This window comes from Diabrotica undecimpunctata, chromosome 7 (assembly GCF_040954645.1).
Source record: "Diabrotica undecimpunctata isolate CICGRU chromosome 7, icDiaUnde3, whole genome shotgun sequence".
In the NCBI taxonomy this organism is placed as follows: domain Eukaryota; kingdom Metazoa; phylum Arthropoda; class Insecta; order Coleoptera; family Chrysomelidae; genus Diabrotica; species Diabrotica undecimpunctata.
Window position 1 is genome coordinate 139,410,647 of NC_092809.1, and position 24,189 is coordinate 139,434,835.

The 24,189-nt window shown below is 32.6% G+C and overlaps 1 long non-coding RNA gene across 1 annotated transcript in view; it reads left to right on the forward strand.

The window, feature by feature from the left end:
* Positions 1–24,189, forward strand: part of LOC140446996 (uncharacterized) — a 542,844-nt gene that overhangs the window by 346,639 nt on the left and 172,016 nt on the right. The window contains exon 2 of the long non-coding RNA XR_011951550.1: positions 3,457–3,526. This is a non-coding gene — a long non-coding RNA (uncharacterized lncRNA). The remainder of the gene's footprint in view (positions 1–3,456; positions 3,527–24,189) is intronic.

The window sequence follows — 24,189 nt, forward strand, 5'->3', positions numbered from 1 at the left end:
TGACAAATGCCAAAAAAGCCCCAGGACTCGACAACATCACAAATAGGGCGCTGAAAAATCTACCAACAAAAGCTATTGTTTATATCACTAACATAATAAACAACATGCTAAAACTACGATATTTCCCAGATAGGTGGAAAGAGGCACACGTAATAATGATTGCAAAACCTGGTAAAAACGGCACATTTCCGCAAAATTACAGACCTATTAGCTTATTATCATCTATAAGCAAGATAGCGGAAAGAGTTATACTAAAAAGACTCAATGAAGAATCACAAATGCTAGGAACCATACCAGAGGCTCAATTCGGGTTCAGAAGCGAACACTCCTGTGAATTACAGGTACTACGACTTACAGAATTCATCACCAAAGGATTTAATGAAAAAATGTACACAGCTACAGCTTTTCTGGACGTCAGCAAAGCCTTCGACAGAGTCTGGCACCATGGACTCATCTATAAAATGAATGAATTTGGTTACAGTGAGGCGATGACATGCCTCCTTGCATCATATCTTGCCAACAGAAGGTTCAGAGTTCGAATAGGGGCAACCCTATCCGAAGTCGGGACCCTGGAGGCGGGTGTGCCTCAGGGAGCGGTGCTGTCGCCGTACCTGTACACCATCTATACGGCCGACACGCCAAAAGAGCCAGGCTCTCTGTTGAGTCTTTACGCTGACGACACAGCAATAGCTGTTAGCTGGAGAAACCCGGATCATGCAGCTAATCATCTGCAAAGAGCACTAAACAGATTCCAAAGATGGTGCATAAAATGGAAAATAGCCCTAAATCCAGATAAAACACAGGCTGTAATGTTTAGTCACAGAAGAAGTGTACCAAATCGCGAAATTACAATCGAAAACACCCCAGTAGACTGGACCAACCAGGCTAAATACCTAGGGGTACATCTAGATAAGAAGCTAACGTTCACTGAGCACATCAATCAGCAAATACGCAAAGCCAAAGCGTTGAAAAGTCAGCTCTCAACACTTATTGGAAGGAAAAGTAAACTACGATTTAAAACCAAAATCAGGGTTGCGAATAGTATTATCCTGCCAGTCCTAACATATGCATCCGCTGCGTGGGGACACACCTGTAAAACAAACAGGAAAAAGATACAGACTACTCAAAATCAAATAGTCAGAGATGCCCTTAAGATACCAAGGTACGTACCCTTGAGATATGTATATAGAGACTCAGGACAAACAAGAATCCTACGCACGCTAGACGAGAGAGCATATGAAATTTTTAACGGACTAAGAAACCACCCCAACAGAATGTTAAGAGAGCTGACTAACTACAATGAAAACACAAGGACGGTACACAGAAGACCAAAACAACAGATAGCTCGATATAGGGAGAACCCGAACGAATAAATAAAGAATGAGATGGTTGCAAGAAGAACGAACAAAGAAATGCAGTCAATCAGAAAACACACCAAAAAAAAACTCTGGCGAGAGGGTACGCTTTTCTTTTTTAGGTTTTTAGGTTTTTAGGTAATTATAAGTCCAATATACACCGGGGTGTGTGAGAGCATTATACACTTGGGAATGCACACCCCAATACACGCACACAAATAGGATTAAGGAAAAAAGGAAAGAATTGTTGCCCAGGCATTTTATAGTCCCGACGCCACAAGGAAGTCCACAAAAAAAAAAAAAAAAAAAAAAAAAAAAAAAAAAAAAAACAAAAAAAAAAACAAAAAAAGTGTTTTCTGATTAAATAACGTAAATTCATATTGATACATTCATACTTTTCATTAAACCGTTTAACGTAAATTTACCTTATATAGCAAATATAGAAGGGGCCCGCCAGGCCTTCTATATACCGCTCCGCGGACTAGGCCCTTAAGGCAGATCGAAATGAAAGATCTACTCGCGAAATCCGAGTACTGAGGTCATGTGCGGCATGCATGGGCTTGGTGGCCGGACCCCTCTCGGGTGCTCAGCCGGCGAGGAGAACAAAATTTATTTTGCCAAATCGGCGGCTGAGTGACCGAGCACACACTCTTTTCCGGACATAGAGTCATCAGCTCAGGCTGATGGCTCTATGGTCGGAACACACGCTCTTTTTTCTTTTTTTAGGGACTCAAGTCCCGACGTAAAGCTAGAGTAAAATCAATTGAGTCAGTAAAGTAAATGAGGAGAAAAGCCTAGATGTGGCTACCCCTACAGTTAGGTGGCATAACCACATTCACTAAAAACCGAGGATGTCCTATTACCCAGGGCATCTTAAGTAAATTTCAGATCATAAGCCTCCTCACGTAAGTCACACGATGAGGAGGGGTGGTGGAAAAGCCTGGGGGTCAGATAGGTACCACTTCGACTAGCGAGGTGTGACCGGTTTGATCTTCGGACATGTGGATCCCATTCTTACATTGGTATACACATGTTCCTAGGGGCAGGGTTGATCACTGCGTGTGTGTGTGCATGATGGGACTCCCCCACACTACACTGTTGAGGTACGAAATTACCTTAATAACCTTTTTCCAGGTAGGTGGATAGGTAGAATAGAGCACATCGAATGGCCACCAACGTCTCCAGATTTGACTCTGTTAGATATTTTTTTGTGGGTATATTTAAAGAGCAGAGTATATCAAAATCGACCGAATAATGTAGAAGAGTTAAAGGAGCACATCAGAACGGAAATTGCACAAATAACACCTTAAGTCATCGAAAACGTTAGGAAAGAATTTATTGCCCATCTTTCACATTGTAATATTGCTAAAGATGGTCAATTTGAACATTTGTTGTAATTTAATCGTATTTAAGTAAACATTTATTGTAAGTTAATTGTATTAATAAACCAACAGTTTTGATTAACACTGTAGAAATAAATATTCAAATGATTATATCGTTGTAAAGGCGATAAGGAGACCTTTCACATGAGCTATCACGTGACCTCGGTTTGTATTTAAAAAAAACCTTCGATTACGTCATTACGCCGACACTAATGACGTAATGTTCAACACATATATAGCAGTTGGTGATCATTAAAAAATTAAAATTGACGTGTTTTAAGATTTTTTTTTAATCTTCTGTTTCTGAAATAATGAATTTATTCCATACATTTGCATCATACTGTATAAGAATTTATACCTTATTTGTTCTTAACTTTGCTCAACGAATATGTAGTTATTTTCTGCTGGCATTAAACACTGCCGTTGAAATCACCGTTTTGGTACAATTTTAGTGTGTTTGTATTATGTTTGTTTTTTTTTTCACTTTTTCATGCTTATCCAATGGAAATAAACTGATGAAAAATATTTATGAAAATATTTCTAAATGACCTCATTTAATAAATCAACAGCTGGTTTAAAAAAATCACCGTGTTTCTGCGGTCCAACAAAAATATTGACGAAAATCACCACCTAGTGCTGATGCTCCACTAATTGCATCTCACAACGTACCCAGAAATAGAACAGGAGTAATTTGAAACTAATTTGATTTTTTGTTACAGGTGGGTTTTCTTAATGAGTTTATTGACTCGTTTCCACGGCAGACTAGGAATATCTGAAACGTGCGGTACGGTAAGTAGTAATTTTCTACAAAATTTAATTTAAACCAACCACATCCTATGCCCAATTTGCTCGATTATGAGGAACAAAGAAAAACATTCCATGTCGTAAAAATAAAGTCGCCGGCTTGTAGCACGTGACTTTTATTCAAACTATTTTTGAAATATATACGAGAGAATCACACCACGTTTATCTCAACTGATTTTATTTTTTTACTAATACAATAGGTAGTTGAACATCTACCAAATGTATTCTTTTTTTTTTTCTTTTTTTGGTTTTATTTTTATTTTCGACGATAAAAACTCCTTTCGTGCGTTAACTTTTAATGATATAATATGCGAAATATAATTTGTCGGTTTACAATATCTAAATACAATACAATATTTACAAATATACAAGAATATTGAGTATTTAACTGAATTTTACAAGAGGCAGAGTTTAAATACTTAATAAGCTTTAATCATTTTGATCTAAGAAAATATGTTGAATTTATACTTTCACTGGCTGCGACACGACAAAATTAAGGAAATTTTAAATTACTAAATGCATCGCCTGAAATTTTAGTTTTAATTGAATTAGGTATTTAATGATTCCCAAGACACTCGATAAGCTGCATTCTAAAAATGTTTGTAAACTCATTGTTGAATTATACCCTACAGCAGCTTATAGTACTTACAAAACATCTAAATATAAAAAACTTTGAAAACTTTTATTTTCAACACTTCCTCAAAATTTATTATAATAATTTATTGTCTCTACAGCTGTTTCGGCAGAGTGCCTTTCTCAAGTGATGGACTTTACATTTAAAATGCGTCCTTATTTTATAGTTTTTAGCTGACAATTTTAAGAAGGGGAGAGGTATTTGTCTTAAGTTGGTCATTCAGAATTATGTGTGTATTTTTTAATTTATTAATTTCCATAGATTCTAATAAAGATAGCTTTAGGCCTTTATTTTGAATATGGAGAATTTAAAATTGGTAATTAAAATGATAAAGAAAAATTTATGGTTCATTCTGTTCTGTTTCTATTGTAAATTTACTATAACTAAAGACTAAATTAATGTAAGATAAGAATTGGTCAAGTTGCCTGTTGTTTCTTGACGATCCATAAAAATACCTAATAGCAATAGCATTAGAGAATTACCCATGATTGCTACCAAATATATCTTAGCCCATTGCTATCAGATATTTTTATGGATTATCTATATATCTATATATCTCTCCTTTTACCCTTTTCCCGATTTTTTGATCACAGAGTACCCCACTTATTCGCTCAGCCTGTATCTTCAGCCCATTTTTTGATCTAGTGTCCCATTTTCTGTTATACAAGAACCAAAGTATTTAAATTCTCCTTCTCGTTCTAGTCTTTATGCAAGCAATTCGATGTCTCCAATCATTCCTATTACTCCCAACCACATAACTCGGTTTTTGACCTGCTAACTTTCAGCAGCCCTTCTCCCTCCAAACCACCAACATTTCTTTGCTCTCCTCTACTAACATGATATCGTCAACAAAGAGCATTCCCTTACGTTCTCTGTCAGGACATCAATAACAGATTAAACAGAATTAAACTCAGTTAAGAGCCTTGATGCAAACCACCCGCTTCTGGAAAACTTTTGTCGCTAAAAAGTCCTTACTTTGGTATACGCGCCCTTATATATATCCTCTACGAGCCTTACGTACTTGTCAGGAACCCATTTCTCTCTCATCATATCCATAAATCATGAGTTTTGTTTTTTTTGTGTTCAGTGCCATTCCATACCTCTCGCAGTACTGCGAGAGGTATGGAATTGAACACAAAAAAAAACAAAAATCATGATTGTCAGCAAGAACAAGCTTGAAAACGAAACAATACATTAAAGGAAAAGCTTTCAGAAAGTATCCAGATACAATTACTTGGAACGCAGTCTAGAATACAATTACTAAACGAACAATGGGACCACAGCCTTGAAATAAAACGACTTATTGAGATAGCCAGAAGCGCTTTGTATAAGATGAAAGCAGTATTATGCAATGGAAAACTGTGAATAGAAATTAGAACTAGGGTCTTGGAATACTACGTATTCTCTCTACCCTTTTATATAAAGTTGAAGCCTGGATAGTTACGGACGCAACTAAAATTTTTCAAACTTTTCTATTAAAGATGTGGTATTATCGAAGAATATGGAACAGATCATGAACACACCACGTAACAAACACGGAAACGTTAAGAAAGATAAAAAAAAAGAAAAGCTCACTACTATAAAGAAGAGAAAAATGAATTACTTTAATCACACACTAAAAAATGAAAAACATGCGTTGAAGCGATTGGTTATACAAAGGAAAGTGGAAGGAAAACACTTGTCCTGAGCGAAATATTTAAAGCAGTGGAAAGAAAAAACAGAACTGTTCAGAGCTGCTGCATATCTAGTAAAATGGGCCGTGATGATTGGTCCTTAAATGATGAGACACACAAAGAAAAAGACATCTCCATAGCTCTTGTCTAGGACTTGTGTCGTATGACTTTTTAAGATCTATAAATACCAAATTTCAAAACAAGCAATGTATTATTCTTCATACTTCCTGGCATAAACTTAAATTGTTCTTGTCCTATCTATGTCTCTCTCCTGAACCTTCGCTTTACAGTTCTCTCTCAAATTTTCATTATGTGAGACGTTAACTTTATCCCTTTATAGTTCTTACAATCTCAATGTTCCCTTGATCTTTATACAATCTCACTCTCTCTATGCATTGAGCATCCTTTCTTCCGTATATATCCTATTCATCATTTGCCACAAAACATCAAGCCCTTTATCTCCTAGAGCCTTTCAAACCTCCACAGATATTCCATCATATTCTACTGCATTATCATCCATCATCCTATTTAACGTCTCGACAACCTCATCTCTCGCTATCCTAGGTATTGCATTCTCATCGGTGTCCCTCATTCTGCATTTATTGATATTATAGTAAAATAAATTTCTTCTGTGAATTGTAAACTACACGTTTCTGGTTTATAACGGATTTACAACCTTTGATTCTTTAGGAACTCGTACCCACTATTAACCATAAAGAAATAAAGTATAACTGTTCGCCAACGTGATAAAATTATTTAATTTTTGACATTTAGATTTCCACCGGATTTAATACTTTTCAGTAAATCAAAACGTTAAAAATAAAATATTTTTTAGTCAAAAACTAAAAAACCTCACAAGACAGTTTTAAAATAAGATATATTCTTATAATTTCATTCTAGTTCAGTATTTTAATTACTAAAAACAACTTTTGAAAAACACAAACAAACGCTAGCTCACCATTAATCATATCTTTTCCGTTCCAAAAAGAAAGAATATCGTTCGACTGCATGAAAAATCTTAAAAAACCGAAAACATCCAATCTCGCTAAACATTAGCGCTTTTTCGCCTTCGAAGGAAAAGAGGAAGATTTGACAGGTCGTTAAAAATGCACCAGGTGTCTCTTCGAATCCATATCTCCCTACTAATTCGACATGAATCCAATTTCATTGCCACAGATTATTTTTATTCATTTTGACGAGACCGGAGAAAAAGAGACCGGATAGCGAGTAAAACTACATATCTGTAATTCTTTTTTTATTCTTTTATTTCTTAACGCCTCACAGAGGAAGTCACGCGAACATTTTATGCGTTTTATACGTTTATGATAATTTTGATTTTCTTTTGGCTGCAAGTAAAAGCGTGAAATAAAAGTATTCGTTAATATGAATAATGAACTAAACCGATTCTTTATAAAGTAAAATGTCGTCGTTGCAACAATTATCGTCAGTTATTACTAATCGGCAATCGACAACGAACAAAATAATACTTCAATCACTTGAGAAAGTCACTTTGCCGAAACAACTGTAGTGATAATAATTTAAAATAATTTTGTTTTCAGTATTTTATTGCTAGATAAAATGAATTTCCATCATGTGAGGGTTGAATCCATACCTTATGAAAATTAATACGTTTAATACGATATTATTAAGAGATTCAAAAACATAGACAAAAATGAAAAAAAAAAAAATGTATTATCTAGATTAAACGTGGCTCAACTTAAATCGTCCTTCAAATCGTCCAGATATCTTTTTTTTCTTCCGACTGGCCTATTTAGCATGATTATTTTAGCGGAATCACTTTCATCCATCCGCATAATGTGGTTCACCCATCTAAGACGGTTTATTTTGATGGTTTTCACGTTATCTGCCTCACCAAAAACAGCAGAACAAAAGTATTTAAAATATTCGTTAAACTTTTATTGAAGGCTGAGACTAAAAATATCTGCCACCGACTAATAATAACACATATAGGGTGCTGTGAAAGGATCGTTGAACGTGATTTACCGGAGAGTCAGTCAATACCAACCAAAGACTGCCATGAAGAGATTAATGGAGATGTCCTTGAAGAATATTTGACACAAATAATCAAGTTGATTCCAGAAAATTCTTTCTTAAAAATCGGAATATACAACGCTTTTTGTTATTCGCGATAAACAGAAAAACTTCCATCAACCTTGTAACTTGTCAAAAACCAGGTGATTATATCCTGTCCATTTTTTTCGATATTTGATTGTAAAATAAAGATTTACTCTGTACATAAATAACATCTTTTATTTCTCATAAATATCTTCCGAAGAAAATAAATTGTTAAGAAACATTAATTTTGACTTTCAGTTAGGTCCACAATAAACCTTTTTCAAAAATATGGCTTGGTGCTATAATACGATTCCCGTTTTTTTTACTAATAATTCTTATTTAGTATATCTTTTTTCTTAACATAACTCTTGCTAGTTTTAATTTAAAAATAAATAATTCTTTAAAATAATAAACGTGACTTTACTTTTTTTACATGAACTGATTATATCTCTTTCGAGTACCATTAAGAAAAATAGATACCAAAATTTGTAAAAATAACGTAAACTTCTATGACGAAACGAAGTACAGTTTTAAATTCAGCACATCATAAACCATATAAATCAGTTACAATTATCAAAACAAGTAAAAAAAATGTATTATTTGTGACATAGTTTTCTTGTAATCATCTTCCACTCCTCCCTCGTTTTTGTTTTAGCTGATTTTACTGTGGTTTTTGCCAATACTCTCTGTCTATTTTATTTTTTCTTGTCTTCTTCCATAGTCCAAAAAAAAAAGATGAAATGAGTCATGAGCGTGTTACTTACGTTTATTGTATCGGTGACCTGTTGCTATAACTTTTACTAAAAAGTTTGTCGAGTAACGGAGAAAGGGTGCGTATATGTTCGCACCTTTCTCCGTTTTTTAAGTTTAAGTTTAAAAAAAACCTTATAAAATTTAAGGTATTTTAAAATAGCGATAATTTATGATCTTTTGATGTTATAGTCTTGTATTTGAAACATACAAAAATTCTGTCACAAAAATTATTGACTGATCTTTTAGTTCACATACGAGGCTGTCTCCTTTCGACCAAAATAGCTCCCTCTTGTTTATTATGTTAGGCTACCAATCAAAAGCCTTCTCCGTTCTAAGCATTAAACTATCAGCATACCACCAACTCTTTCTCCAAAACACGAGCAGGCCTCTTTTACCAGTACTCGTTCAACAAACTCCAAAATTCTCTCCTCTCTTTCATATACTAACAATCGCCTGAGACCCAAGTAGTTTTACTTATTGTCGCAAATATTTTTAATAGTTATAGTCCTTGTGACTTACTCACTTGGACTTTATAGAATCAAGGAGGTATTCGTCTTCTCAACTTTGACCTATCTCTCATTCCACCTTTCAGCCACACACTTTTAATTAACAACACTAGTACTTGCTTCTTAACTAACTATACAAAACTTCAAATGCTTCTCTCGGATGACCATCACATAATAATCTTTTCTACTGCAAACTTTCAAAACATTCACTCTCTTTCATCCCCATTCCAAACTCGCTAACCAATCAAAAAATTCCTATATCTTTCTTCTTATTTTACACCAGAAAAACCCAAGCATCGCTTCTAAACAACTTTCTTTGAAAATGATAACGGATTTATCTTATACTTTTTAAATACAATAACTACCTGGTGGCTTTGGCCTTTCCAGCGAAACAAAAAGAAAGGCTTTTAAAATATAATAGGTATCTACAAATACCGGGAAACAAATTGTCTATTCACATATAAGTATTTAAGTATTTATATTTAACTTATAACAAATATTTACAAATCGATGTACAGGGCGTTGCAAATTTATGTGCCCGCGTTCTATAACTTCTATAACAAAATAAAATTTTTATTCTATCTTTGATTGATAAAATGAAACACAACAATACATTGCTTAATTATAAATAAAAACATTTGCATCAAATGAGAAAGTTTTTACCAAAATTAAGGGGTATCTTAATATCAATGGCAAAAATGTTTACAAGAAATGCGTTAAATTATTGAGGACCGAAATATTATTAAAAAGACTAATGATTTATTGTAATTTAAAATAAAATTTATATTTTTTCAATGATAAGTGCTTAAAGAAGAATTCAGACTGATCTTCAATCAACCTATTTATCAATTTAACGATAAAGTAAATAATTGCAATCCCAGCATCGATTACACAACAGAATAGTTGTTTAGGAATAAAATCATTTTACAGTATATAAATTAATTAACAATCCAACAATTATCCAATATTTTTATAATACGCAGTAGTTAACCCAAATAGGTAATAAATAATATTTGATATTATTTATTACTAATCTAATTTAAACGGAATTTTCCAGTGTTATAAAAATTGCTCGTCATAAATCACAGATGACCATTATTTATCTTAGCTACAACTGGCAAATAATCCAAATTCTTAATCATTCGCTCTTTACAATTGTTAATTGTTTATATTTTTCAACAATTACTATATAATATAATGCCGATGTTTTATCCCTGCTTCGTCTTTATCTTGTGTATATGTGTTGATGTTAGTAAAATGTATTGCCTGCTGTTAAATTAATTAAAATTTAATTATCAGTCCTTGTTTTTCCTTTCTTATTGTTAAATTTCTCGCTGAAATACTCCCACATACACACAATCCACCAATAAACGTCAATTCATTTTCAAGAAGTCGTCCATACTGTTACGACTGCTAGTCTTAATTTTAATGAAGGTTCAAATAAATCTGCATCTATAGCATTTTCAATTACGGCATGTGGTAATTTTGCTAAATGAAATACTTAGCATTTATCATCCTTGAATAACAATTCCTCACTAGGATTTTTCAATAGTTACCTGTGTATTCTAAACGTCCGTTGAACTCGACATTCAGATAATTCTGTATTCCTTTTTCAGTTTATATATCTGTCCCTACAATATAACATTAAAATAAATTGAAATTTGTGATTGGAGTCAGGCAAGCAGTAAATTGAATTTGTTCATTGCGCCTCAGCCTAGCCCCACGTCCCTCTCCCGTCCTTGTCTCGCCAACGCTGACTTCATGTACTGAGGATAATTGATTAATTGAAATATTAGCTGCATCGCTCGAAATTGATGCTTTTTGGATGCACGGTGTAAGTGTTGGTTTTATTCGATTATGTCGACATATGCGTTGTTCATTTTTTTTTTTTTTCAGTATTGGTACAATGTTGTGGCGATCACAAAACGTCCGATTTGCGAGGCGTTGTATACGTTTTTTGAGCCTGGACTATTTTTTGTCCTGGGTAGGGAGCTAACCTAGGAACACTTCCTCTTAATTTGAACTTGAAACCAGTAACATCCACTTTGAGTTAGTCGATCTTTCCAACGATTTGAGCAAGACACACAATCAGAAACGAAGAAATTGGAAGTGTTTACATATGTTTGACCTTTTGAAAGGCCACAAAAACGTAGAAATATAAATGTTTCCTAAAAATATCGCCAAAAGGTACGCTTACGAAAAAGTAAGAATGTGTTGGAATAACATGGGTAAAATCTGTTATATGTTGCTGAATCGAGATCTAAACACCTAATGTCCTAGCGAAACAAAGATTAAATGGCATTGAAATGGACTACAAACTAGACTTATTTTCCTAATATTACATTAATTGTTATGTTCATTGCATATTGTTATGGTTTATATATAAACTGTTTTTAGACAGCGATTCTCAGTTCCTTGGTACCAAGGTATTATGCCATCTTAGATACATTAAAGTTTAGAATGAGATTGGCACCACTAGCGTTTCCATAAACACACAACACTTTTGTCTACTGTTTCATTACCCTCGATGCCGATGTTTGATGGGATCCATACAAATTTTATTAGGTTATTTGTTTCCTGGGCATTGAAAGTTCGGATTTAATTTTCTTTTCTATGGAGTGTTTGGCATATAAATATTGTATGGCTGCGATAAAGATAAAAGAATTGGTAAGAATAAGAGCTCCTGGAATGTTTAAGGTATTTAAATATTTTAGAACTTGGTATATGGCATAAACTTCTGTCGACAAGATGGTTGTTTCTAAGGGAAGTTTGAACATATGATCGTTCCATTCTAGTCTTCTATTTCTTACCCTGTTCTTGATGTTCTCCACCTTACATCTACGTCGTATATCTGTACGTCTGCCTCTGTCCCATAGTATCGTACCATCGATTTTTCTTAGTGTTTTCATCTCTACTGTTTCTAACATCCTTTTTGTCCTCTCTGTGTCAAGTCGTTTATCTGTCGCGTTTGTCATTATTGGTCTGATGACTGTTTTGTAAATTCTGTCTTTTATTTTTTCATGATATTTTTATTTCTCCATATTGTTTCATTCAGGCAACCTGCGGCTCTGTTTGCGCTATTCACTTGATCTTCCACTTCAGTTTCGAGCTTTTCATAGCTAAATAATGTGATGCCTAAATATTTAAACTCAATCACTTGTTTTATTATCTGACATTCCAGCTCCAATTTATATCTTAGTAAATTTGATGGTATAACCATGCATTTTTTTTGGGAAATTAACATTATAAATTTTCTAGATGTTGTATTAAATTGGTGCAGCATACGTTGTAAATCCTCTTCACTTTGAGTAGTATTGCGTCGTCTACATAGCAGATTATTTTAAGTTGTTTTTCTCCCATTTGGTATCTTTTTTAGTTCCTTCTTACTTTTTTCTTATTTCATCCATAATGAGGATTTAAATAATAGAAGACTCAAGAAATCTCCCTGTCTTATCCCATTTCCAGGTGCAACGGGGTCGGTTAGTTCTTCTACTTTTACTTTTATTGTGTTGTTTTGGTAGATATTTTTGATCGTTTTGATTATTCGTAGATGTATCTCTATTGCGTACAATAAGTGGATAACGTCCTTTAATTTAACCGGATCAAATGTCTTCGTAAGATCCACGAAACATAGATATGCCGGTTTGTTGTATTTTAATGATTTCTCTTGCACTTACCTCATTATAAATATAACGTCGGTGTATGATCTTTCCGACCTAAAACCTTGTTGTTCTTCCTTAATACTTCCTTTACCTCTTCCTTCTTAATACTTATTTCTTCGTTTGTCGTCACCTCTGATGTTGGTGGTTCATTATCGTCACCTTTAGCAAATAGGGATCGAAATATAGTCTACCCACGTTTCCTTCTGAATGTGTTTCGTTTTTATTAGTTCGTTCATCTCTTTTCTTTGTCCTCTGATCATTCTCTATATTTCTTTTTGTGTTCCGTAGAAGTCGTGTTCCATCTGTTTTGAGAATTTCTGCCAGTGTTCCTTTTTATTTGTCTAACTAAAGTATTAGTTTCATTTGTGATTCATTTGTAGTGGTTATATGCCTGCTGTGTTTGTTGTGTTGTGTATTGTAAAAGGATAGTAAGAATGAAGACAGAAAGATTGCCGAAAAGAGCACTAGATAGTAAAATGCAGGTCGCAAGACCAAAAGGAAGGCCACGGAAAAGATGGGAGGATGAAGTGGCAGCGGACGCGCAAAATTTGCTAGACGTGAGAACCTGGAGAAGATCGGCGCGGGACCGACAAAGTTGGAGGCATAGTTTGGAGGAGGCCAAGGTCCGATTTGGGCTGTAGCGCCATTGGAGAGAGAGAGAGTATTGTAAAAGGGCTTTCTTCTTTTCTTCACATTTTGTCTTTACTTCCTCCCTGAACCATGGTGATTTCTATTTTGATATGTTAGTGTTCGTTAGTTTCCTCTCTCCAAGTGATTCTGTTGCTGCGTTAATTATGTAATTTTTGAGTTTTTTCCAGCTTTCCCCATGTTATCGTTTTCTAATATTTTATTCCCTCCGATCTTCTCTGATATTCTTTTTCTGTATAAGTATTTCATAGATTTCGTATTTGGTCGTTTGACTTTGATTTTTGTTTGTGTTTGTGCCGCTCTCTTGGCTGTGAAGTATTTAATTAAAGTAATGAGAGTATTCCGAATTAAGTAAGAGAAGATACACACTCGGTGTGCTTTTACTATCACTGGGGGAACGATGGTCAAGGTTTGTTGGAAGAACGATTGGAAATCTAATGTCTATGGAGTTAAGTGCTAAATTCACCCGTCGGTAATAAGGTTTTGCTGTTCGGGTTTTATTAAAGTAGATATTTATGTTACTAATGTTGTGTAAATATATTTTGAGATAGGGGATGGTTTTTATTTGCTGCGATAGATATGGCCTAAGTAACTATAAGGAGTGTGCGTATATGTTGTAAGGATGGGGGTAGTGCGAAAAGCACCAAGGGCAATTCTAAGGGCATTATTGTGTATTTAGTCAAGTTGTTTTAACATTGTTTTGGTTGCGGATGAGTAGGCAACTGAGCAGTAGTCGATTTTTGACCAAATAAAAGATTTATAAAGTATAATTAATGTGGTATAGTTATTGGAAATGCTTAATGTAAATAAGAGAGTATTATAAATGCAATTAAAAAAATAATAATAATAAAATATAGGTTGATACATTAAAAAAATATGAGAGGACTGTAATTTTTTTTAGTTCACCATGTATATGAATGTTTGTGAATGATTTCTGTTAAACTAAATTTGAAAACAAGAACATATTATTTACCTTATTATGTAAAATGAATACTTATTTATTTAGTTTTTATTTATATACAGTGTGTTCATTTCGTAGCGAAAATAATAATGGTCATAACATAACTCGTTTAATACCCTATATATTAGTGCCAAATCCCATATTCTAAGAACAGGGATTATAAGAAGAATCTAAATATGAGAAAATATACAGGGTGTACTTTTTAAAAAATTGTGTTTGTATTACCACGTAGTTAATAATCACCCTGTAGAATTCGTGATATTATTGAAACGAATATTTAATTATTTTTAAATCATATTCAATTTTGGTTTTTTTCTTGTTTTCAATGTGATTCAGCGTTTGAACATCAGTGGATTTTTTATCTGCGCCGGAATATATCCTTATTTAAATTAGTTCATTTCTATAGGTCTTATTAGTCACGACAAAATCAATATGATCTTGATCCTACTATGTACATTTTTTTGTGGTGATCTTCACCTCTACCTGCATACCGGTGAAAATTTGAAGTAAGTGTTGGTGACTGTTTTATTTTTTTTACCATATCCAAAGCTTCCCTACGATTTAATCATATCTTTTATTTTCAGCCTTGGCACTAAAGACTCTAAGATCATTATAGGACTCGTTTTTGCATTCTTCAGATTTATCAGCTGTTGTTGTTCATCTTGACTGGATAGGATTTTATTTGTAAAATGTTTATTCATGTTCATATTCATTTATTAGATAGTACCCGAAGTCCTATGTCTATATTCATTGTTTCCACTTCTTTGAGTGCATAATATATCTTTCGTGCATAATACACACTTTTAAAACTCAATGTACATAATATCTATTAACGATGCCTTCAACTATTTAAAAGGTTGACTGGGGACTAAGATCAATATCTTGCTATTTTTTATTTATTTTTATTTATTATCCTATTTTATGCTATTTTTATTTATTATCCCCTTTAATCTTAATTCAGTAAGTAACCTTTTAATTTTTTGTACAGCAAATGCTATTTTTATTGTGAAAATGTAGTTTTTAACGAGATTATACAAAAATAATTTTGACCTTAATATAGCGAAAAATATTTTTTCCCTCAACTCTTGTCCTTCTGTTTAAAATTATAGTGTATATATTAAATATAGCAACAGAATTCAATAGCAACAGAAAACATTTGAATTTCATAGCCTCGATTTCTCAGAAGCAGGTAAAAGCACAAATAGCTATATTTTCTAGAAAAGCTATGAAGCGGTTTACTCTGTAGAAATGGATTTTTTGTTTAACAATGCACCGATATGTCGTTAGTGTGTCACCACAAGACAAACGCAACCCATTTTTATTAAAGAACAAATTTTCCACCCTTGAAATTTACGACTCGAAATCGCTCCGATATTCACGAAAAAAGTGCAATATGCCATAAAAGCCAACCAAGCATCTGCTACAAATTCGACTTTTCCTGACAAAGAATAATGAATGATGGCCCGTAATACAGGAAAATGCCATCATAAGCATACATATAGCGCCTTTGCGAAGTTTAAAGTCTAGCTACCAGTTTCCAGCAAGGGTCAAAAAGGGCTTAGGAAACAGACAAGATGGATGACAGGAAGGATGAATGATATCACAGCCACCTGAGCTCGTTGCATACTATCCATCGGTCATTCGGTTTATACAGTCGATTATCAAATTGGAGTAATTTTTCATTCGAGTTTCAAATTATTTTTAATTTTTCACGCCGAATAATAACACTGTCAGTATACAAAATTCATATCGACGTAATAAATTAAAATTGACTTGAAAATAGATTTTTTTATTTAGATGTCACGTTGACGTTTCGAGTCATTTAAGTACGTAAAATATTTTTTATATATCAGGCAAACGTTTGTTAAATTAAAACACACACTCGTGACATTTTACATTTTCTAGTACATTAATGACGCAAATTAAATATAGTAATTAAAATGTAGTGGTAGTTCTCTCGTAGAGATCTGTAAGAGTATCTTTGAGAGCATCCATGCCCCACGTCTAGCCAAGGTATGCTGGTAATTATTGAATGATACAGTTTCTGAACTTTTGCTCAGAAAAATAAATTAAGATTCTTTTTAAAACTGTTCTGTTTAAAGACAAGTCCAAAATTTTGGGATAGTTGTTATTATAGTTATAGGGTGTCCAATAAAGCCGACATCATATGGGAAACCTTTTTAATTTTGGTTTTGTAAAAAAAGTTATTTCTTATAAAAAGTTCTACGTGATCCAAAACTTAACACAATTATTAAATATCAATTTTTTTAAGTCATATACGGAGTTTTTCAAAAAATATTAATTTTGCTCAAAACGGAAGTACCTTTATATTTCACAATATCGAAAATTGTAATTATGAAAAGGTATTTGGAATTAAGAATTATGTTTTAATATGCAAGTACATACTAATAATAAAAAAAAACTAAAATTTTGCAAATTTTTCTTAAATTACTGATATTCAACATCATTTTTATTTACCTACTACAATTATAATAACTCTTTTATTATTAATTTCACAAAAATAAGTTATTCTTTATAAACAGTTCTGCATGGTCATTACCTTACAAGCAAATTTTCAGATAATATATTTTCTTTATCCTATACGAGGTACGTCAAAAAACATGAATCTTGAAAATGAAAACAAATTTTAACTAGAAGAACGAAAGTACATGTTTAAACATAGTTTTTAATTCTAAACAACTTTTTATAATAACAATTTTCAATATTGTGAAAAATAAAAGGTACTTTACTCTTAGGAGGCTAAAGGAGCTAAATTAATATTTTTTTACATACCTCGTATAAAATTCATAACAGGCGTGATAACTGATGCCTGCATCTTAAGTTTCAGACCATGTAGATACGTTTTTATAAAAAATAACTTTTTTTGTAAAATTATAATTAAATAGTTATATTTGTAATAGATAAAAATGATGTTGGGTATCAGTAATTTGAGAAAAATTTGCATACTTAATTATTTTTTCAATTAAAAGAATATAATTGCTTATTAAAATATATTTTTAATTTCAAACAACTTGTCATATTAACAATTTTCGATATTGTGAAATATAAAGGTACTTTACTCCTGACTGAAATTCATATTTTTTGACATACCTCGAATAAGATTGATAAAATTTGATATTTGATGGTTGCATCTTAGGTTTTGGACAACTTTAACAATAATAACAACAATAATAAAAAAGTTTCCCATATGGTGCAGTCTTAATTCTCTCAATTTTCTAAAAAAAAAATTTGTTTAATTCACTAATATTTTTGTATTTTGAGAACGATTTCCGAAGTGGAAATTATAACGTCAATAAACGTAATTTAACAATTGTGGCTTATTCCCATTTAAATATAAATTAATTTAAAATTCGGGATCTTAATCTGCCTACTCTCTAAAAACTTCAGTTGTTTAATTTTGTCTTTTTCTTATGTGTCAGTTTATATAATTTGTCAATTTAAAAATTTTTTTAACTCATTTTATGAGTGGTATATATATATATATATATATATATATATATATATATATATATATATCGGTATCGCTAATATATATATATATATATATATATATATATATATATATATATATATATATATATATATTAGAAATGATTATTTCGACAAAAAAATTTATAAATAAGTTCGAATTATCGGGTAAAGTGGTCTGTAATGAAAATCTTTCGTTTTTCTTAATTACTCAATATTTCGCTATTTATTTAACAGCTTCTTCAGGAGTAAACTAAAATAATTTGAACATTACAAAAAATGGCGTACAAATACATTTTAAAACACTTACAGAATTTAAAAGATTTCGCAAATTAAAATTACATTGAAGTATTTGAAATATTGACTGTCAAGATTAAATTGTCTTAAGCACGTTGGTTACAGCTATACGATAAAAAATTAAAATTATTTTAATAATTTAAAAATAACTAACCTTAATAATTCATCAAAGAAATATTATTCTTTTAACTTTTCTTTTATTGTTATTTTTATTTTTACATTTGAAATAATTTTCATTTTTTATCGTATAGCTGTAACGAACGTGCTTAAGACAATTTAATCTTGACAGTCAATATTTCAAATACTTCAATGTCATTTTTGATTTGCGAAATCTTTTAAATTCTGTAAGTGTTTTAAAATGTATTTGTACGCACGCCATTTTTTGTAATGTTCAAATTGTTTTAGTTTACTCCTGAAGAAGCTGTTAAATAAATAGCGAAATATTGAGTAATTAAGAAAAACGAAAGATTTTCATTACAGACCACTTTACCCGATAATTCGAACTTATATATATATATATATCATCAGGAACTGTTGAGGAAGTTGAAAACGAAATGAAACGTAGTGTAGTATTTAGCCGTTATAATAAAAATAACACGCCTGGTACGCTATCAACATCTATACGAAGCAACAAAAAATCGGAAACCGTAAATTTAAAGTTCACTTCAGTTTAAACTTTCACATGCGTTTTTGATTGTTAAACACGTGTAGTACAATGGTGGAATTCGAATTGAAATAAAATACAATATCTTACTTTCACTTTAACGTCTTTTCTCTACGTAAAGAGTGAAAAAGATAGTGTTTTCAAAGGTGAACTATAGATGCGTGTCCGAATAAAAGCTTATTTCACTAACACTAAGTTCTTAATGTAGGAACATTGTTCTTTCGGTAGGAAAATGAATGTTTCCCTAACCAAATTTTGTCTGAAATATTTTTACGATAGCTCCGTGTTATATTATCACTTCTATTGTCACTTATTTTGATAAAGCGATAAAATAAAGAATATTTCTATAAGTTATAATTTAAAATTGACAAGAATTCCTACAACGAACTGAAAACAAAAACGTGCATTGTTTGAAAACAAATTACCGGTTCTGTTACTCTCTCTCCGGCTCCCCCGCTTGTTCCAACTACGAAGAAGCACGGTTTTGTAAAAAAATCCTAAGAGATATGTCTTTCTAAGAGCAATTTGTAGGTACAGTTATAAAGCGAATAGCTATGACTCAGTTTTTAGCTCGTAATTTTTCATCAGTTCGCTGTTACGGCACAAAGTAAGGGCAATTTTATTGCACGCTGAGAGTGAGATTTTAGCTAGATACTTTTCTAGCTCTAGAGCGCTACTTGCGAAGCTTTCAACGCGGAAAGCTTTGTGTGTTATGATGCAGTTTTGAGCTAGAATGCAATTTATATCATTTCTGGATTATTTGATAGGTGATAGTTTAAAAAGAGGAAACAAAAATCGTATGTATATATACGTTGACCCAATGCAAACATTAGTGTAAATTTAAATTTAAATTAAATAGTAATTACTTTAAAATGCCAAAAGAAAATAGCTTTAGAACAATATTAAGAAACCGTTATGGGCCCAGCGTTATTCAAATTTTTCGGAGATTGGAAATTCTATACAAGAAACTGGCACATTGTCAAAATTCAATCAAATTTTTACGTTGATCCAATATTTGAAACTGTAGTTTTAAGACTTAGTTTTTTTTTTATTTTAATTAACGTGTCTCGACTACGAGGTCATTGACAGGATGACAGTATAATACAATATAAAGTATATACAATTTTACATTTGACAATATACAGTACTTATTTTTTACAAATTTAACCGTTACACATAATTATTAAACTTTAGAGTTTACTAAGCACTTCAATGTCTTTTAAATATTTAAACAGGTTTACAAATTTCTGAGTTTCACTTAACATTTCTTTAATATTATCTCCCAACTGGTGTTGTTTTCTTTTAGCAGAAAGATGCGGACATTCTATAAGAAAATGTCTGACTGTTAAGAGACTGCTGCAATGGCCGCATGAAGGTGGATCGGTAGATGCCATTAGAAAACCATCTGTAAGACGAGTGTGTCCAAGTCTTAATCTTCTTAGAATAACCTTGTGTCTTCTGGGCATAGGTGGTAGCTCTAAGGAAGGTATAACTGGTTGTATATCGTGTAAGTGACTCTGAGTTGTGTTCCAATTAGCTTGCCATTTGTCATATATACGCTTTTTAAACATTTTCTTAATATCATTATGCAACTGGATATTTGATATAGGTATATCCAAAGTAGAAGCTTCTTTTGCGGCTACATCTGCAGCCTCATTTCCTACAACTCCTACATGTGAAGGTACCCAGACAATAGTGACAATTACTTCATGATCCGTAAGTTTATTATATATGTCATGTATTAAATTTACCAGAGGATGATCTGAGAACATGTTTTTGATTACTTGTATTGATGATAAGGAGTCTGTGCAAATCGCTACATTGCGGTCAGTTGGTTCCAACATACAAAAAGCCTCGACGATACCATATAGTTCTGCAGTGTATATGTCGTAGGCAAGTATGAAATGCAGGCATTCTCGCAAAAGCCTAGTCATTTTCGTAATGACTTGGCAGTTTGTATAACGTTTTCATTTTTACGAAATGACTTCAACCTTTTAGGCATTTGCGAAACTACCGGAAACGATAATTTCATGATATCAAGGGTAATAATTCTATTTTGAAAGAGTGTTGCAAGTTAGGCACAGATCATATAATATAAAAAAGGGAGGAGAAAATGAATTAAATTATTATTATGTACTTGTATTTTTGTATAATTATTTCGGCATTTTTATTGTTTTAGGCCTCTTTACGAAAATCACCCAAAGCATTCGATGGTTTTTAAAAGGTGCCAAATATTCTCTAGAATCAAGGACATTTGCACTGACTTTAAATTTTTATTCACCAAAAGAATATGATTTTGGAAGAGCTTTTAATAATTCATTTAGGAAAGGAAACAATTTTTTTATATTATATGATCTGTGCCTAAATTGCAACACTGTTTCAAAATGGAATTACCGTTTCCGGTAGTTTCGCAAATGCCTAAAAGGTTGAAGTCATTTCGTAAAAATGAAAACGTTATACAAACTGCCAAGTCATTACGAAAATGACTAGGCTTTTGCGAGAATGCCTGCATTTCATACTTGCCTACGACATATACACTACAAACGGCAGGAAGTTTAATTAGTTTTGTAGTGCTGAAAGAGGAAACAACAGCACTACCCACCCCTACATCATTTTTAGAGGCATCTGTATAAAGAACTTTACAAAACTGATTTCGATTAAGTATGTCTAGGAACAATTGTTTAATTATAGCTTTAGGAGTATCATGTTTATTGAAAGAGCAAAGGGAAGTATTGACATTCGGAAGTTGCTTATGCCACGGAGGATGTGTAGAGATATGAAAGGGTGAAGTTGCAGAAAGATCAAAACCATCGAGAATAGAATTTAGTATGCAAGAGAGGGGCTGTGCAGCTCTAGTGGTCTGAGAATGATGAATGAGATTATTTGGTTGTATAATTAGTTGATAGACTGGATTTTGTGGATTGGCTGATAAGCTAGCTGCATATGACAAAAAAAGATGTTGTCTCCTTAACCAGAGTGGTGGTTCTTTAGCTTCACAGTACATACTTTGAGCTGCGCTAGATCTGAAGGCACCTAATCAGATCCTAAGACCCGTATTGTGTACGGAGTCAAGAGCTTTCAGATGTGACTTGGAGGCAGACATATAGACAAAACTACCATAGTCTATTTTTGAGCGAATAATGGATCTGTAAACTGTAAGCAATACCTCTTCGTCGGCTCCCCAATGAAAATGTGCTAAACTTTTTAGAATATTAATATTTTTTAAGCAGTTGCCTTTCGTTTCCTGTATGTGTGTATTTCAAGTAAGTCTGGAGTCGAAGGTCAGTCCTAAGACTTTATGGTGATCAATAATATCTAGTAATACTCCGTTGTATGTTAAAATTGGATTATCTTTTGTCGTTTTTCTGCTAAATCTCATGATTTTAGTTTTTTGAGAAGAGAAGGAAAGCCCAATATGCCTCGACCACCTTTCTATATTATCAATGGCTGTTTGCATTAGTCGAGAGGTTGTTTCGGTATTCTTTCCTCTGTAAAAGAGTACAAGGTCATCAGCGTATAATGCGTGTTTAACTGGAAGATGAATACTTTTGCCTACATCATTAAATACCAAACTAAACAGAGTTGTGCTTATAACAGAACCTTGTGGTACTCCATTATGTTGAATACGAGTAGATGACCGCTTTCCGTTTAAAATGACTTTAAAAGTTCTATCATCTAAAAAATTCTGCACAAAGTAGTATATGTTTCCACCAAGTCCACATTGTTGAAGATTTTGGAGTATTATAGATTTTTGAACAGTGTCAAAGGCTCCTTCTACATCAAAAAGGGCTGCTAATAAATCTTGTTTACAGGCCATAGAGTCGGAAATATGTGACTGTAAAATTACCAAATTATCTGATGTAGAGCGATGAGATCTAAAACCGGATTGTGCCGGTGAAATAACTCTATTTTTTTCCAAAAACCAGACCAATCTTTTGTTCACCATTTTCTCCATTAATTTGCACATGGTGCACGTCAGTGATATTGGCCTATATGAATTAGATAAGCTTCGTGTTTGGTTATGAACTTTTTTAATTGGTATAATATATGATTCTCGCCACAGCTTAGGAATATCATAACTGTTCCAAATACCGTTGTAAAATTTTAATAAAACAATGATGCAAGGAGTCGATAATTTCTTTAAGAATATGAAAGGAATGTCATCTGGACCAGAGGCTGTGTTTTTACACAAATCGAGTGCCGTCATTAGTTCCTCTAATGTAAATGGTGTGTTAATAGGATCGATTTCTTGTACAGTTTTTATTGTGGAGGCCTTTTCGGTTAATGTGCCTGATGATAATAATATGTTAGGTGAGTATTGTCTTTTGGATTTTTGTTCAAACGTATCAGCTAGTAAATTGGCAATGCGTTGTGTGTCATTGATAACGATGTTTTCATAGCTTATACTTTGAATACCAAAACTTGTCTTACGGCCCTGCATTTGTCGTATTTTCGTCCATACTTCGGCAGAAGACTTAGGTTGGCTTAAGACTTAGTTTAAAACTTTCCCAATTCGTCAGTTTATTGTTTAACGTTAGATGTTTTTTTAAGGCTCTTGTCATTCATCCTTCAGAGTTTATCAGAGTTTATTCAGCGATTGTCAATGTGTAGAAAATTAGCTGAAATATTATTAATGATAAAGGAATCTAGAGTCGAGGGATCTTTTCTCATCTGTAGTCTAATAAGTTGGTAAGATTTTATCCTTCTGTTTTTAAAGTCCTAAGTAGCAAAACAATGACTTTGTAGTAGAGTTTTTTTTTTTTTAATTCGTAAGTAGAGAGACTGCTCTTATTGTGATTATGATCTTGGCATGTGTGTTCTTCGTATCTATAAACCTATATCGCCATGAAAAACGTAATCTTATTTTTAAATTTATATTTGTATTTACTTTAACCTCGGCATAAAGTGTGTTGATACTCCAAAACAGTAATTAAATTTATACCAAGTTCTTAGAGAACTATTTCTAGAACTATTTTTATTGCTTTCTGGTAATTACTATATGAGAGTTACATGGGTGTACCCAGCCAAAATAATAGTCTACTGAACGAATTCGCCGTCACAAATCTCATCATAAAGCTCGGCAACTTTGTATGGTCGACTCGGTGTCATACCGCTAAATTATAATAATCTGGTAATTTCCCATTACAAAATTCGCGTCGGTTATTTTGTCTGTACTCGCTCTAATTTTCAATTTATCTGATGGCATTAACCTATCAAAAGCAACCAACATATGCGGTTGATAACAAACGAGACATTTAAATTTCGCGTCACCGCATTTCCGGATA